This window comes from Humulus lupulus, chromosome 7 (genome assembly GCF_963169125.1).
Source record: "Humulus lupulus chromosome 7, drHumLupu1.1, whole genome shotgun sequence".
Classification (NCBI taxonomy): domain Eukaryota; kingdom Viridiplantae; phylum Streptophyta; class Magnoliopsida; order Rosales; family Cannabaceae; genus Humulus; species Humulus lupulus.
This window is the reverse complement of record NC_084799.1, coordinates 52,609,744-52,626,671: the sequence shown is the minus strand read 5'-3', so window position 1 is coordinate 52,626,671 and position 16,928 is coordinate 52,609,744. Positions and strand designations below refer to the sequence as shown.

The 16,928-nt window shown below is 33.3% G+C and overlaps 1 non-coding gene across 1 annotated transcript; it reads right to left on the bottom strand.

Moving 5' to 3' along the window:
- Nucleotides 1–14,999: 14,999 nt before the first annotated feature.
- LOC133793112 (small nucleolar RNA R71) lies at nucleotides 15,000–15,105 on the bottom strand. The gene has a single exon (XR_009874572.1). It is a non-coding gene; the product is annotated as a small nucleolar RNA R71 (small nucleolar RNA).
- Nucleotides 15,106–16,928: the final 1,823 nt, after the last annotated feature.

Here is a 16,928-nt window from a genome sequence, read left to right as displayed (position 1 = left end):
AATTACAATTTATCTTTTAATTAATTATCTTATTAATGAAAATATCAATACTATCTTTTTGAATTTTTCATTAATTAATTAATTAAATACCTTGCTTTCTATAGCTGTACGCCACACACAGTCCAAGGATTGTGTGTGTCGTGCAGTACCCCATAAAATAGGGCAATTTATTTTCTTAACCATTATTTGATTATTTTAATAATGTAAACATCAAAACTAACTTTTGACTTATAAATTAATTAATTAATCAAATAAATAGAAGTGAAAAATCCAATCTTGATATTTTACTGTGCTACACGCCTAAGTGAGTCCCTGAGACTCTTTGCTTCATGTAGCTCCCTATAAAATAGGGTCCAAGATTTTTTTCACAATTGTTTAATTATTTATTCAAACTACCTTATCAGATAAAATCCAACAACTTGATAGTTAATTCAAATTTGAATCTATTATCTTTTTAATTAATTATCACATATAATTAATTATTTGAATAAATATTAATCTTTTAAATTCAAATCCAATTTGAACTGTCAGATTATTATCTACCACTCAAATAAAGATATTTAATTAATTATACTAATTAATTAAAACCAATTTAATTTCAAAAATTTAATATTTATTTTATTATAATTTCAAAAATTATAATTAATTATTTATATAATTTCAAAAATTACACAATAATTAATTATTAATTAATTTTGATAATTACAACTAATTTATAATTAATTAATTAATCACTATAATCACATAATTGCATATCTAGCCCGAAGAAAAAATTTCTTCTTAAATATATCTTTTTACCATTTTACCCTTTATATCAACTCTTGCCTTGAATAGTGTTGATAGAGCCGCTATGGGGACCTATGGACCTATAATTTCAAGCTCCAATAAATTTGTGATTATTAATTAAACTCTTTAATTAAATAATTTTAATTTATTAATCTCATGATTAGTCCACTATAAATATGAGACTGCACTCTTGTAATTATAGACATTTCATTTACTGAGTACTTTATAACAATAAAACGTCAATTGATATAATCATTACATACAAATTAACTCTCTAATAATGGTTCATAATTAACCGGAAATAAAATTACCGTTTTACCTTTTAATTATATCTTGTATCCTTAAGTACCATCGACTTTACTAGTGAAGGTTAATTCATAACCAAATTATGAATTTGAGCTTAATAACCTTTCAGTCCCAAAATTCATCCCTTAAGAGAACCATTATTCAATCTCTTGCGAGAAGGTATAGATTCTTTATCTATTTACTATGTCCCCAGCCATTTACATTAATGAGTTCCCAAAATAAAAATTTCTAGCCTGTTCATTCCGATAAACCCTAACGAGTGAATCAAAGAACTCATATAACATAAATAGGAGTTCATAGTAACTTCAGGATTAAGATCTATTTGTATATGATCATCAATTTATATATTTAATTAATACTTCAAAACGGTATTTAACTAAGTATTAATAAACATATCTGGTCCTGTTCTATATATTCTCTAATATATAAAGTACCTCCACTAAAGTGTCCTACTACACTAGTAATCTGGATCTAGATCACATGTATTCATAATAGTAGTGGACCGTACTTGCAGTAATTAATATAAAGATTCCATAACTTTATTTTACTGCGAACTATTCAAGTTCATTTATCTCAAACACAATCATCCCGTACCAATACGTGGTTGAGATCATATATATGAACTTAGAAAATTTTCTGATATTTACCTAATATTATCACAGAATAATATAGTCCATAAAATATGTGCATAACAAATTCAATTTATTTATTTATTTCTTAAAACAATGTCTACTACATATGCTTTCAGGGCACAATTCCCAACAATGTCCAATTTTCCCTAAAGCAAATGCGGCATCTCTCTCATTCCCATGTTTCTTACATGCTCCTTAAAAGATTTTATAGATAACGTCTTTGTAAAAGGATCTGCAAGATTATGCTCTGAAGCTATCTTCATAATTGCAACATCTCCTCGGAGAACTATCTCTCTGATCAAGTGATACTTCCTCTCGATGTGCTTTCCCCTCTTATGACTCTGTGGTTCCTTTGAGTTAGCTACTGCCCCACTGTTGTCACAATATAGGACTAGTGGCTTATCCACATTTGTCACTACTTCCAGATCAGAATAGAACTTCTTGAGCCACACAACCTCTTTAGCTGTTTCACAAGCTACTATATACTCGACTTCCATGGTGGAGTCTGTAATGCTAATTTGTTTAATACTTCGCTAGACTACCGCTCCTCCTCCAAGAGTAAACACTACTCCAGAAGTCGATTTCTGACTATTTCTGTCTGATTGAAAATCAGAATCAGTGTAACTAGTGGGGTTCAAGTCTCCACCTGAATATACAAGCATATAATCTCTAGTATTTCTAAGATACTTGAGAATATTCTTCACTGCATTCCAATGATTCAGACCAGGATTGGATTGATAACGACTGACCATCCCTACTGCATAACAAATGTCAGGTCTTGTACATAGCATAGCGTACATAAGATTGCTTACTGCTGAGGCATAGGGATACTGTCTCATACCTTCCTGAGGTGTTTTGGGACACTGCTCCTTGGAAAAGACTACTCCAGAATGGGTTGGCATATCACCCTGTTTAGAGTTTTGCATATTAAAGCGTTCTAGCACCTTAGCAAAATAAGTTGCTTGAGACAGTGCCAAAGTCTTGTTCTATCTATCCCTAAGAATTTGAATGCCTAGAACATACTTGGCTTCTCCCAAATATTTCATTTGGAATTGTTCAGCTAACTAGTTCTTTACCTTTGATAATGATGTTACGTCATTGCCAATTAGTAATATATCATCAACGTAAAGAACGAGGAATACTACTACACCATCTTTGATTTGTTTATAGACACAAGGTTCGTCAACGTTTTGTTCAAAAACAAACGTTTTAATTGTGTCATCAAATCTAAGATTCCAAGATCTAGAAGCTTGTTTGAGTCCATAGATGGACCTAAGAAGCTTGCAAACTTTTTTCTCTTGACCTTTTACTTCAAACCCTTCTGGTTGAGACATGTAAATGGTTTCGTCAAGGTAGCCATTCAGAAAAGTTGTTTTGACATCCATTTGCCAAAATCTCATAATCCATGCACGCAGCAATGGATAAGAGTATACGAATGGATTTTAGCATGGCTACAGGAGAAAAAGTTTCGTCATAATCAACCCCTTCTTTCTGTGTGTAGCCTTTGGCTGCAAGCCTTGCTTTGAAAGTCTCTACTTTCCCATCCGCTCCTATTTTCTTCTTGAATATCCACTTGCAACCAATGGGCTTGATATTCTCGGGTGGATCTTCAAGAACCCAGACAAAATTGGAATACATCGATTCCATTTCTTGGTTCATGGTGTCTTGCCATTTGTCATTGTCAGAATCATTCATTGCATCTTTAAATGTCAATGGATCGTCTTTGTTTGTGTCAGACACAAGCATTTGAACTTCATGTTCATAGCGTATGGGTTGCTTACTAACCCTCCCACTACGACGGGGCTCTCTACTATTCTGACTAGAACTAGCAGTTTCCTCTTACCGTTTTTCTTTGGTTGTTGCTAGTGACTTTGCAACTTCATTCGAGACCATCTCCTCCAATACAACCTTATTGTGAGGTTTGTGGTTATTAACATAGTCCCGTTCAAGAAAAGTTGCATTTGTCGATACAAATATTTTATTTTCTTTGGAACTATAGAAAATTTCACCTCTAATCTCTTTGGAATAGCCCACAAACATGCACACTTCAGAGCGTGATTCCAACTTCTCGGTCTTTCCTTTAAGCACGTGTGCAGGACACCCCCAAATGCAAAAATGGTGTAAATTAGGTTTACAACCATTCCATAATTCCATGGGTGTCTTCTGGATAGACTTAGATAGAACAACATTCAATATGTATAGAGCACATTGAATTGCATAGCCTCAGAATGACAGTGGTAATGATGGGAAGCTCATCATTGATCTAACCATATCTAGTAACATTCTGTTTCATCTTTCTGAAACAGCATTTTGATGTGGCATTCCAGGTGCTGTGGGTTGGGATTGAATACCATGCTCACACAGATGGTCCTCGAATTTAAATCCAAGTACTCTCCTCCTCGATTAGATCGAAGAATTTCAGTGATTTACCTAATTGCTTTTCAGCCTCTGCTCGAAATTCTTTGAACTTTCCAAAAGTTTCAGATTTTCTCTGCATTAAGTATAAGTAACCATATCTTGAATAATCATCAACGAAAGTGACAAAGTATTCATAACATCCTCTTGCTTGTACATTAAGTGGACCACAAACATCCGTCTGTACCAGTTGAAGTGGTTATGTAGCTCTTGAACCTTTAGCAGAGAAAGGTCTCTTGGTCATCTTGCCTTCTAGACAGGACTCACAAACAGGGAGAGATCCAATAGATAGTTCTCTTACAAGACCATCCTTTACAAGACTATTAATTCTATCGAGACCAATATGGCCCAATCTCAAGTGCCACAGATATGTTTTACTATCAGAATCAGTCTTTTGTCGTTTAATAGATCTAGGATTAACTGTTTTAAATAATTTAGAATTAAGTAAATAATTTGTCATTTATCATAAGTATGTAAATTTGTTTATCCCAAAGAATTTGTATAATAAGTAAATAGATAATTTCTTTAAATAATAACTAATTTATTAATAAAAGAAATAAATGTCATGCAAAAATAAAAATAAGTTTCCAAAAATTAATAATCAAAATTACTAATAATAAACTAAATTTCTAAACTATAGTTTTCTTTGTTCAAAGAAATCTAGAATTTCTGAAACAAAATAAAGAAATATAAATTGTTCAACTAACAATAATTTTTTTGAATGAAACTACTCTCCAACTCGTCCAGCTTTACTCGCTATCAAAATCCTCATCAGTCTGTTCCTCCTTTTCAGGGTTCTGATTCTGCAAAAGGAAAAACAAAGAAAAATAGATTAGTGGCATATATATTTTTAATCTACTATCCAAAAATTGAATTCGCTATTCATTGTATTTGAATCTACTATTCAAAGTTGAATATATATATATATATATGATGTAAATCTCATTTACCTTTTTCATTTGTTACAAACGATCACACTCAGCAAATATTTCCTTTGTCATTGCTTGCCACATATCATGTGTTGAGTCATAGTGTATACACTTTTCCTTCGTTTCGTCAGACATGGTTGAAAGCATGAAATAACGTGCCAACCGATAATATTTCATCAAATTTGCATATTTTTCTTCTGCTTCATAGCTAATAGCCAAAGGTGGTCTTGTTGGAGGTTTGTTACAGACGGTTGACACCAACTTCTTATAAAAAAATGGTCAAAATGCCTCGAAACCAGTGTTGCATGATTTTAGGTTCAAAAACCAAAGAACTAAGAAAAGCATCAGTGTGTAATTCACCAATAGACATCTTTGCTGGGAATAAATAAATAAACAAAAATGAATTTATGCATATAATAAATATCAGTAATTTTCGGAATAGTAAACGTGATTCATGAATGCAACAATTAAAGAACACATAAAAAAAATAATTACTAATTCCACGATTAATTAATTTGAACATTAAAGGACCAGCCTTAGGGTAAGTCAGACTAATTCCAAATTAATTTTGAGAAAATTTCTCAAATTTATAAGTGAAAACTCAAATCAACATTTCTCTTTTGACTTATAAACAACCGCTTGTTTGGTCAAAGATACACTAGTCCGCTCGAAAGCCTAATGTACCTTGTGAGTGTAACTCATTATTTTAGATCAATGACTTAACTCAAGAGTGTGCCTTGGGGTCATTCAAACTTGAAATACATCATTAAATCCTATTCTTAAAGAAGTTTACCTTGAGAATAGCATAGTCGGAACCTTCCTTAGGGGGACACAAGCAATGTTGCCGCGAGGCCCTCTCCATGTTACCTCGGTGCTAACTAATAATGGAGACCATGGGACTTATTGTCATAACTCCCTCTCCTACTCACTATTTTTAAAATATGTGTTTTCTCAAAACATCCTACGCTTTTTAATTAGGTTGTAAAAATAAAGTAATCTATTTTTACCAAATGATATTCTAATAATTACTAATCCAATTAAGCAAAATTAAAATTATAGAACTATGCCCTAATTAATTCAATTTTAATTTGCTATAATTACTAGGAATATCATTTATTATTTAATAAAATAATTTTATTAAATACTAGAAATTCAACTACTTTTAAAATCAATTTCCGCTCTTGAACTAGTTAAAACTATATTTATTATTATATGGTCCATCACATAAATCATATAATCACAAAGGACAATCCTAAGACATGTTTCTACTCATATGGGATGCATGCTAATTTTAAATACACTGTGGGTAATATGTATGGCATGTCAAAAAATGCATGATAAAGTATTAAACAATTTAATCACATTCAAATATTTAAATAAATAAATACTAATTAAATAAATAAATAAAAGTGGTTCGGGTGTCTTGGGTATTTCTAGAAAAATTACAACACTTGCAAAATTATACACAAAAGTGTAAGAAACTAAATAAAACATAAAGAGATATTTATCTTCAGCTTTGGGCCTTCACAAGTATTCTTGATCCATTAAGCCATATATCCATTTGAATTCAAGTAACTTTTAATTATCTTAAACAAATTTTAAGAATAATTAACTTGGGCTTTAATGCCCAACAAGTTATTAGGCCCACTTTTGAATTTGGGCTCAAACAATTAATTCAAAACAAAACAATTTTAATTATGGGCTTAAAATAAATTAGGTCCACAATTTAAATAGATAACAAAGATGCAAGCCCTAGGGTTTAGAAACCCTAGGATCGGCGGCTATGTGGCTCGACGGGGCAGGAGGCATGGCGGGAGGCCATGGCAAGGGCTGGCAGCGGCTCGACAGGGTCCTGGTGCCGCTGGAGCAGGCGTCGGGGCCTGGGATGCTGCGCAGGGTGCACAGGCCAGCAACTGGGACATGGCTGGAAGGCGTATAGGCTGTGGCAGGGAGCCAGCAGGGCGCACATGGATGCAGGTGCAGGGGCGTGCGCGGTTGGGGAGCCACAGGCCACGGGGCCGTACGACATCATGAGATAGCCTTGGGCTCGGGCTTCGGGGCATGGAACCCGGGGCTCGGGCTTCGGGGCATGGAACCCGGGGCTCGGGCTTCGAGGCATGAAACTCGGGGCTCGGGCCTTACACAATTTTTTTTTAATAATTTAATGCAGAAAATTAAATTTCAAAAATTCCTATGCCCCAAAATGGCTTACATTTTTCATCTAAAAATTTAAGAACAATTCCTAAACCCAAAACACTATATAATTAACGACCCTTAAGAATAAACTTTAAACATACATACATCCATCCATTCACACATATTACGATAACATAAGAATGCATATTATGCCCACACAATAATTAATGTATGCAGAGATTTATGATCGCTCTGATACCAATTGTTAGGAACAAGTTCCCTAATACGCAGTGGAATTGTGTGATGGGTTGGCCCAGTGTACAACAAAAATTTTGTAACATATTTAAACTACTTTTAAATATGCAGATCCATTAATATACATACATTAATCATATACAAGAAAAGAATAAAGAACATACCTTTCAATGCCTATCAAGTGTCATTGCTATCTTTTCGTAAAATAAACGATCTTCCTATACAAGCTTTTCCCAGGTACTCACACCAAGATCTTCCACAGTATTCTCTACACCTCAAGAAGTGTATGGGCACTTATATAATAAATGATGGTATATTTCTGATTCAACTTGATGTACTCAACACATGAGATCAAGAGAATAGAACTGAGATTGGTTCTGTAAGTTTTTCAATGAGAGATGGAAAGTATCGTTCTTTTCTTTTAGAGCGAATAATTGAGTATATAGTTATTTTCTGATAGGTCTAACTTATATAGAAAATATTTAAATTTAAAAAATAAATATGTAACCAATTACACTTTATCTTTTAATTAATTAATTATCTTATTAATGAAAATATCAAAACTATCTTTTTGAATTTTTCATTAATTAATTAATTAAATAAATAAAAGTGAAAAAATCCACTCCCTGATTTCTATAGCTGCACGCCACACACAGTCCAGGGACTGTGTGTGTCGTGCAGTACCCCATAAAATAGGGGAATTTATTTTCTCAACTATTATTTAATTATTTTATTAATGTAAACATCAAAATTAACTTTTTACTTATCCATTAATTAATTAATTAAATAGAAGTGAAAAATCCAATCTTGATATTTTACTGTGCTACACGCCCAAGTGAGTCCCTCAGACTCTTTAGTTCGTGTAGCTCCCTACAAAATAGGGTTCAAGATTTTTTTCACAATTATTTAATTATTTATTCAAACTACCTTATGAGATAAAATCCAACAACTTGATAATTAATTCAAATTTAAATATATTATCTTTTTAATTAATTACCACATATAATTAATTATTTGAATAAATATTAATCTTTTAAATTCAAATCCAATTTGAACTTGTCAAATTATTATCTCTCACTCAAATAAAGATATTTAATTAATTCTACTAATTAATTAAAACCAATTTTAATTAAATATTAATTTCAAAAATTTAATATTTATTTTATTATAATTTCGAAAATTATAATTAATTATTTATATAATTTTGAAAATTACACAATAATTAATTTTGATAATTACAACTAATTTATAATTAATTAATTAATTAAACACTATTATCACATAATTGCATATTTGGCCTAAAGAACAAATTTCTTCTTAAACATGTCTTTTTACCATTTTACCCTTTATATCAACTCTTGCCTTGAATAGTGTTGATAGAGCCACTGTGGGGACCTATGGACCTATAATTTCAAGCTCCAATAAATTTGTGATTATTAATTAAACTCTTTAATTAAATAATTTTAATTTATTAATCTCATGATTAGTCCACTATAAATATGAGACTGCACTCTTGTAATTATAGGCATTTCATTTACTGAGTACTTTATAACAATAAAGCGTCCATTGATATAATCATTACATACAAATTAACCCTCTAATAATGGTTCATAATTAACCGGAAATAAAATTACTGTTTTGCCCTTTTAATTACATCTTGTTTCCTTAAGTACCACCGACTTTACTAGTGAAGGTTAATTCATAACCAAATTATGAATTTGAGCTCAATAACCTTTCAGTCCCAAAAGTCATCCCTTAAGAGAACCATTATTCTATTTACTATGTCCCCAACCATTTACATTAATGAGTTCCTAAAACAAAAGTTTCTAGCCTGATCATTCTGATAAACCCTAACGAGTGAATCAAAGAACTCATATAACATAAATAGTAGTCCATAGTAACTTCAGGATTAAGATCTATTTGTACATGATTATCAATTTATATATTTAATTAATATTTCAAAACGGTATTTAACTAAGTATTAATAAACATATCTGGTCCTGTTCTATATATTCTCTAATATATAAAGTACCTCCACTAAAGTGTCCCACTACACTAGTAATCCGGATCTAGATCACATGTATTCATAATACTAGTGGACCGTACTTGCAATAATTAATCTAAAGATTCCATAACTTTATTTTACTGCGAACTATTCAAGTTCATTTATCTCAAATACAATCCTTCCGTACCAATACTTGGTTGAGATCACATATATGAACTTAGAAAATTTTCTGATATTTACTTAATATTATCACAGAATAATATAGTCCATAAAATATATGCATAACAACTTCAATTTATTTATTTATTTCTTAAAACAATGTCTACTACATATGCTTTCAGGGCACAATTCCCAACACCTCGGAACCTGGAGCATTCATTTTGCTTGGTTCCTAGAGGTCCTAGGAACCTGGAGCATTCTTCTTGCTTGGTTCCTAGAGGTCCTCAAAACGTTGAGCATTCATTTTGCTTGGTTCCTAGAGGTCCTCGAAACCTTTGAGCATTCATCTTGCTCGGTTCTTTGAGAACCTCGGAATTTGGAGTATTCATCTTGCTCGGTTCCTTGAGATCCTTGGAACCTAGAGCATTCTTCTTGCTTGGTTCCTATACGTCCTCAGAACCTTGAGCATTCTTCTTGTTTGGTTCCTAGAGGCCCTCGGAACCTGGAGCATTCGTCTTGCTCGGTTCCTTGAGGTCCTCGAAACCTTTGAGCATTCTTCTTGCTCAGTTCTTGGAGAACCTCAGAACCTAGAGCATTCATCTTGTTCGGTTCCTTGAGGTTCTCGGAACCTTGAGCATTCTTCTTGTTTGGTTCGTAGAGGCCCTTGGAACCTAGAGCATTCATCTTGCTCGGTTCCTAGAGAACATCAGAACCTGGAGCATTCATTTTGCTTGGTTCCTAGACAACCTCGAAACCTGGAGCATTCTTCTTGCTTGGTTCCTAGAAGTCCTCGCAACCTTGAGCATTCATTTTGTTTGGTTCTTGGAGGTCCTAGGAACCACACAAGATGAATTTGTCTCCTTGAGTCACTTGAATCTTCAAGCATAAGAATTGGCTAAGGTTTGCAAGCAACTCAGATCTTTTTACTGTCACTATTTTCCATGCTTAGGTTTGAAGCATCTCGAATGGCTTACAAGACAACTCGTGAGGCTATGCGCACAAGAATCACTATTAAAAGATTGACGAATTCAAGTAATGATATGTCCAAGGCCTAAAGGTCTAGTCCTCGTGAAGAGAAACTTGAATAGAGTTCACACGATAAGTCAGCCTTATGTAAACATGAAGACTGACTTGGGGGGCAATTGTTATACCAATTTTTGGAGCATCACTACCCATCAGCCCAGATCTTGCCTAGAGCCTAGTCAATTGTAACTTTGTATAATTCTTGGGCCAAGCTCAATAACTTAATCCCACACTCAAATGTAACCCTAACTCTTCAATATAAATAAGAGGATAGCGGAGAGGAAAAGGGGGGTGGCAGTGTTTCACAGAGAGAGTTCTCTCTTTCTTTAATGAAGTAAAAAATCAATGGCTTGCAAGATCAATGACAGTGACTAAGTGGATGTAGACCATCTTTTTGGGGCTGAACCATTATAAAAATCTCTCTATCCCTTATTTCTGGGCACTAGACACATTTCTTATGTTTTATTTAGCTCTAAAAAATCTTCTCAATATTATTCTTTGGGTGCTTGACTAGTTAACGAAAAAACGAGTCAACAAAAATAATAAAAAAAAAAGTTGAAAAAAGCAGTAAAAAAATGATAGTATTATAAATTAAATTAGGAAAGGTATTTTTGTAATTTAATTATAAAAAATAGTAAGGAATGTAAATTTCTCTACATTTTTACGGTAAAATCACACCAGCCCATTATACATTAAAGCCCACCCCAAAGTTACACTAAATACACGCTAAAGACCATCCCATCCCAATCTATATTCCTGACATTAATAACTACAAACCCACAACAACTACAAGGTGAAGCTGCATCTGAGACTAACCCAACGAATGTAGATAAAAAAAAAATAAAAGCTCGGAGTTTACAGCAACCAACGGTCATTCAAAAAAAACATGCTTGCAATTTTAGATTGATCAAGGTACACTAAAGTTCTTCACCTAAAACAAATTGTTATGATATTGTAACCATCATTTACATCATTGGTCTTGTATGGGGTTTTGTCATGATTTTTTTGTACTAGTCTTGCTTCCGTTTAATTGTACAAATAGGGACAGATAAAACACTATAAAATAGAAAAAATGTTTATGCTCATAAATATTGGTGACAACTTTCCTTTGTTAATTATATAATTTTTCCATCTTAATGTACTGTAACTACAAACACATTAACAAACTTGTAATTGATCATTACAGATTCAAAAATAGGTATTAACAAGCTTGAAACAGATCATTACAGAACAAAAAACAAATTAACAGATTTGTTAAGAGTTAATATACTGTAACTACAACAATGTATAAAACATATTAAAAAATTTGTAACAGATCTTTACAGAACCAGAATATGTTTGTAACATATTGTTACAAAAACATAATATAGCTTAAAAAAGAATTGTAATGTATATATTTATCTCCTGCATCAAAAAAATAGAATCAAACTACTGTACCAACTAGCAACTCTTTAGAAAGAATTATAGAATCAAAGCAAGCTATGTTTTATCACAATCAAAGCATGCAAACTCATAGATACACAATCACTAAGTCACCAGCAAAGTATCACAACAACCCAACATCATAACAAAGTATCTCCTATGCTAGCCTCAACTTGCAAGCTGCATATATCAACAACACACATATATAATAGATATTTTAACACATAATATCAAATACCAAAAAAAAAATGAAAGAAAACTTTTCATCATCAGAAAACATACTTTACAAATATGTAACAGATTGCTACATAAATAATATATTTAAACAGAAAATTCACAAAGGTCAAACATATAAAATTGAAGTTAAGATTAGAACAGGAAGCACCAACAAACCATGAAATTTTTTGGTTATACTCAATGAGAATTGAAACCCAAATAATAAAAAATAAAAACGAAAAAATCAAGAGAAGAAAGCTAGAAACCCTAATAATTGAGCTGAAACCAACGAAAATGGCACCATGGAGCAGTACAAATGGTCAGATCACTGATTAGTGCTCAAAAATATCATTTTATTAGTTTTAAAGTTTAAAATTAATTAAGTTTTAATTAATATTTTAATGGATTTATTGTAATATAATGTAATTTTTCTTTGATTTTCAAGAAATAAAATGTATTTTGACACAAAGAAAAAGAAAGAATAACAAAAGAATATATATTTAAAGAAGGATTGAAAAAATGACATTTTTGACAAAAAGCAAGCCTAAAAATTGAGTCCAGCCCAAGCCTTCACCAAAAACTGAGCCCAGCCCAAGCCTTCAGCAAAAGCCGAGCCACGCCTGATGCGAGTTGCCTGCCACCTAATGCCGAGCTGTCCCATCCGCCTGATCGCCTGATGCCAAGTCCCACGCCGCCTGCCACGCTTTCTACCTAGCCAACCAAAAGCCGCCACGTCGCCTTGCTGTCTCCCACTCCACCATCAGCATTTTTCTAATAGCCACTCTGAGCCCGACACGTGTCCTGGCTGTCTCCCACTTGTCCCACTTCCATAAGAATATGATGCCATTATTCCCACTATTTTACACATTTTGGGTCCTATTTCCACTATAAATAGAGAACCAAATGTAGGGAAAAAGACATCAGTTTGTGGAATTAAGTGTAGAGAGTATAGTTAGAGAGAAAAACATTTATTTCTTATTTTTCTTTCATTTCTTTTATACTTTTTGAGTGAAAACAATGCCTATTTTAGGCTAAATTCTCATGTGGAAAGGCTAGAGTGAAGTTCACGTTTCACATTATATTTTTAATATATTGATTCTTTTCTTCTTCATTTCTATATGTTTGTTACAATTAAATTTATTTTCTTCTAATTTTTATTGTAAGTTTATTGGTGTCTTTTACATAAGCCTAGTCATGCTCTTCTTATGTAATTTAAGCTCTTGATTTAATTTATGATATTTGTTATATTATATATTTTTTACCGCATTCTGCCATTGATATTTTGTCACTCTAAGGTATATAATATGATATACTTTTAAAATTAGAAGTTAGTATAATTTAATTAAGAACATGTTTTAAGGTGAGCTTTATTATATATATTTTCCAACTATAATTAATGGTGTAGAATTATAGTTGAGTAGAATGCATCAATTTTATTAATATATATATATATATGTTTGCATGAATGAAACTTGTGTCTTCCATATTTTCTTTCTGATTCTAATTCCTCAATTTTGTTTATTAGTGTTTACAAATTATTCTTTTTCAAAGTTACATTATTTCAAAGTTTCTAATTTCTAATCTTTTTTTTTACTTGTATTTTACCTCTCTGTGGATACAATATAGCCTGATTACTACTGCGACCGCTTATGAGTTTATTGGGCGATATCAATTTTTGGCGCCATTGCCGAGGAGGTAATTTTACAATTAAAGGTTTTCATAGTGAATTAATTATTTTTTTATTTTAGAAAAAAGTATATTTTTTAGTTCTCTTTTAATTTTTTTTCTCACTAATTTTCATTTTTAGTTTTTTTATTTATTCATTTTTGTCATTATTTTTTTTTCTTACTCTTAGGTTTAGAATTTTATTTTCTAGATTTATGCCTTTTCCCAAAAAAAAAAAAGCATAAAACATTGAATCATAAATTTTAGAGCATAAAAAAACAAAGTATTGAGAACATTTGTGTAATTTTGGAAATCAGTAAAAACCAAACTTGTTTTGTCTTAGAAAAATTGGTTCTTAAATAAGGTCTGTGTTAGCGTTACTCTCCAACCTTTTCTAAGAACCTCAGGGAGTTCTATAAAAGCTCTTGGGCCTAAAGTGGTACCTTGGCAACCTTCCCAATTGGTCTGGGAACATTTTCGGTGTATACTTGTTACACTATTCTACACTTGCGCTTATAATACTTACAAAAAAAAAATTATGCCACGAAACAGAGCTGCACTAGGGAGATTCGTGAGACAACAAGTAGAAACTTTAAAGAACTCTCCTAACTCGTTGTTCTCTTCCATTCGTTCACATTAAGCCAATTCACCGAGACTTCCTAAACCACCCACGATGGCTCATCAAGATGAATTCCAACCAAGAACGCTCCAGGATTATTTACATCCTACCCGTACAACCACACCTTCATAATGTATCCAAACAATATGCCAAATTTCGATTTCAAACCCAACATGATTAACCTCTTACCAACCTTACATGGGTTGGAAAATGAGAGTATGTACCTGCATATACAGGAATTCGAAGAGGTGGTGGCTACATTCAACAACCGAGCTGATGTCACCAACATTGTGAGATTGAAATTTTTTCCTTTCTTTCTCAATGACAAAGCAAAAAGCCGGTTGTATTCCTTAAGGCCTATTTCTATTGGAACATGGGACGAAATAACAAAAGCATTATTTGCCAAATATTTTCCAAACCATAAGACTAGCAACCTTAAGAGGCAAATCTCTACATTCATCAAGAAAGACCATGAAAATTTCTATCAGGTCTGGGAGAGGTTTAGAGATTAATAAATCAATGCCCACATCATGGATACGAAAGCTGGCGTCTGATCAACTATTTCTATGACGCTCTCACAACCGGACAAACACTTCATACAAATGATGTGCAATGACGAATTCCTTCAAAAAGATCCCGATGAAGCTTTCGAGTATCTCGACGATCTTGCTGAAAAGTCCTACACATGGAATGGACCGAGTCCTATGGACATGCCATGATTAACCAGAATCTACCAATTGAGGGAAGATGACAACGTCAAAAGCCAAATTGAATCATTGAGACAAAAATTTGAGGCATTCAAAACTAAAGAAGGTAGAGGAATCCACATGGCCGCAAAAGTAGAGACACGAGATCCATGCTTCATCTGTGGAGAGACGGAACATCAACTGCAAGAGTTTGACAACTTTTGGTGAGTTAAGAGGAGGAAATGAGGAACAATGTAATGCTTTACGGGATTATAAGAAGCCTTATAGCCCTTTCTCAAACACTTACCATCTGGGTTGGCGCAACCATCCAAATTTTGGCTGGAAGGATTCAAACCAAGCATTTGGGAGCCAATGGAGGCCTAAGTAGCAACAACCACCAAAAGCGTACATTGCTCCTCAAAATAACATGCAGTCAAGTTATGCTCTTGAGAATACCTTGCAAATGCTTGCGCAAACACAAATAGCCTCAACTCAAGAGCTTAAATCTTGTTTCACACAAATGGTGGAGGAAATGAAAGACATAAAAAGCCAAATGACAAAGTTAAACACTACTTTGGCAATTCAAGAGCATGGTAGACTTCCCTCTCAACCTCTAATCCATAAAAAAGGGCAACACATGGCACAAACCTCCTCCTCTACAGATACAAATCTCAAAGAGGTTAATGCCATCACTACTCGAAGTGGTCAAAGTACAGTTTCACCGTTAACTAAGACAATGAGTACGTCAATGCCCGCTCTAGATGATGATGTGCCAATATGCATTCCAGGAAAGGCGCCTTTTCCTCAAGCTTTGAAATCCATTGGAAAGGTACTGTAAAATCATGGTGAAATCCTAGACCTTTTAACACAAGGGAAGATCAACTTGCCATTGTTGCATGTGATCAAACAAGTGCCAACTTATGCCAAGGTTATCAAGGATTCCAAAATTCCCATAATTCTCGATAGACCTTTTCTCGAAACAACAAACACACTCATTAACTGTAGGAATGGTCTCATGAAAATCTCTTTCGGGAACATGACTCTAGAAGTGAATGTTTTCCACATTGGCAAACAACCACCTGATAATGATGAGGTGTTTCCAATCATATCTGATCGATACACTTATTTCAGAAGAGGTCGAATCGAAGTACACTTCTAATCATTTTAATCACCTCTTCCAAATTTCTAAAAGTTCAGAGCCCGATGAGTCTGAAATCAACCCTGAAATCATCAAACACTCACATGCTAGAAGAACCATCTTTTGGAATCCATTCTTTGAGGAACTCCCTCGAGATCAAGAAACACCAAAACCCTCCACTGAAAAAGCTCCTCAACTAAAGTTGGCCCAACTTCTTGAGGGCCTTAATCATGTTTTCCTGGAAGCTGACAACATTTTTCCTGTCATAATATCTTCCAAGATCAACGCCACACAAGAGCACTAGCTCATCAATGTGTTGCAAGAACAAAGAGATGCATTAGGATGGACGATAGTTGACATCAAAGGTATTAGTCCTTTGATTTGCTCCCATCACATTCAATTGGAAGACGGGGCTATACCACGTCGTGACCCTCAAAGAAGATTAAACTCAACGATGAAGGAAGTAGTTAAGACTGAAGTCTTGAAACTTCTTGATTCTGGAATGATTTGTCCTATTGCTGACAGTAAATGGGTTA